Genomic DNA, 2,446 nt, shown 5'->3' with positions numbered 1-2,446 from the left:
GGTGGGAGTTAAAAATTGGCATAAACACACGCACACACAGAGACATACACAGACATAGACGCAAACACGTACACGGACACACACACACAGAGGCATACAGACCTGCACACACACACACACACTATGAGTTTCTTTCAATTTCCGTCTACCAAATTAAATGCAAGGCTTTGGTCTGCCCGAAGCTATAGTAGAAGGTGCCTCGCTGTGTGATTGAACCCGAAACCATTGTAGTTGGGAAACAAACTATTTATACCTCATCCATGCATGCGCGAACGATGAGTGTGAAAGGTTCTTCTTCCTTGTTGGTCGTGTTTAACGAGCCGGAGAGTCCTTTGTCCCCTTGGTATTGAACCCTCGAACCGATGGTCTTTGATTGAGCAACGTTTGCAGTTTGTTGATTTTTATCGTCGAAAGACAATTATCTCTTATCTTTTTATCTTTTCTTGTTTCAGTTATTAAGGTGCGGCCATGCTGGGGCACACCCTTCAGGAATTATTTCACACGAATGAATCGACCGCAGTGCTTATTTTATATAAGCCTGGTACTTATTCTATCAGTCTCTTTGGACGAACCACTAAGGCACAGGGGCATAAACACACCAACATCGGTTGTCAAGCTGTGGTGGGGACAAACACAGAGACAAAGACACACACACACTCTCCCAAATACACACACACACGACAAGCTTCTTTCAGTTTCCGTCTGCCAACTCCAGTAACCACAAGGCTTTGGTTGAACCTAGGCTACAGTAGAAGGCACTTGCCCAGGGTATTCCACACAGTGGGACTGAACCGAGAAGCATGGTTAAAGATATTTCAAGAGACTTAAGTCTTAATAAAAACAGGGATTTGTTCATAATACAAGTGGTTTGCAAAGCTTGGTATTTCGATTTTGGAATTCTAGTGACTAACAACCCGAATATTCTCTGTCAAACGAGAAAAATATTTCTAACTTCTTGGAAATATCAATATTTTGTGCTCTGAGATATAACAAATAATTGTTCTAACCTCTGCTTGTTTATTTGAAAAGAATAAAAATCGGTTGGCCTCGATAACCGTTAAGCTATGTTAGACAGACATCCTAAGATGTAACTTTCACCTCTTTGTCACTCTGTAAGACATGATAGCGGTAACTGCCACGCCTCCAGAACAATTGAAGATGGTGTTAGTTTATGGATTGAGATGAGAATGTAACAAGAGGAGGATTAGTAAGACGATACCACATTGGCTAGGATAGTGTGTATGTAAGAAGGTTCCAGATATAAGTGTTTACGTGGATTCAAAAAATATCAGAAGACGATTTATTTTTATGCGAATGAGCATCACAATTTATTCCATCGTCATACATAAATAGGCACATCAGAGGTAAGAGTGCAAGGCACGAGGGTGCTGAATTAAGGCCGATCAGAAAACAGCACTCATACAGCTATGGGACTGCTACCTCGCTTCCCAACTAAATTACACTACGGATTGCATTCGTAGATCCCTAAATATCTTGCAGCTATTTATGTACCGAATCTAACTACCTTGATGTTTATTAAGAAATTAACTCGTCTCGCCACACGAACATGAAATGAACATTGTGCTGAATCCTTTCTTGTAGGTCATTCGACTGCGTAGAATCCCCTTCATTGACTCGTGCATGTCTAATATGTAGTAGTAGTAGTAGTAGTAGTAGGAGGAGGAGGAGGAGGAGTTGTTGTTGTAGCACTAATATCCGGAGTAGAAGTAGCAGCAACGGCATTAGTATTAATTTAGTCGAAGGTCAGACACGCTGGATTATATATGTTCCGGACGTGAACATACCGTCTATTGGTCACTTAGGAACACATGGTGAAAAGTATTCTGTGTTCTACAAGCGAATAGGGCGACAAGTAGAGATATTCAGCAGCTGTTTTTAGGATTAAAGGTGAGCACGTAACCACTCTGTCTTTCGATCCTTCGACTCAGTTTTAATTGCGAAGATCCAGGGTCAGAATTCCCCTCCCCGCACCATTCAACTCCATATCCATATCTTCTTGCTTGCATTGCTTATTTATAACTGCATTACCGAACCTGTCCTTAATTTCCAATAAGGTAGGGTGCAAACATTGGGCTAAATAAACTTTTTATTGAAAAAAAAACAAAAAAAAAAACAAAACAATCAGAGAAGGTTTAATAAAAGTGTAGCAAAGTAAACGACGGTGCTCCAGTATGGTCGCAGCCACTGCGATGATACTAACATGAAGAAAGTTGCCTCTGGAAACCGAACGTAGATCTTCCGTAAACATTACAAATTTTCTACCATTGAACCTAGGTAATCCTTCAAATTTCGTTATTCATTTTAGAGACATTGTACTTACCAATGAGAACTGCATGTTATTTACACAATATTTCAGTTGCTATTGCTTATATCTTTATATTCTTCGAGTTCCAACCTTATAAAAAAAAGCCAAATTATTTCACGT

The sequence above is a fragment of the Octopus bimaculoides genome, chromosome 5 (genome assembly GCF_001194135.2).
Source record: "Octopus bimaculoides isolate UCB-OBI-ISO-001 chromosome 5, ASM119413v2, whole genome shotgun sequence".
In the NCBI taxonomy this organism is placed as follows: Eukaryota; Metazoa; Mollusca; class Cephalopoda; order Octopoda; family Octopodidae; genus Octopus; species Octopus bimaculoides.
This window is presented reverse-complemented; position numbering follows the sequence as displayed.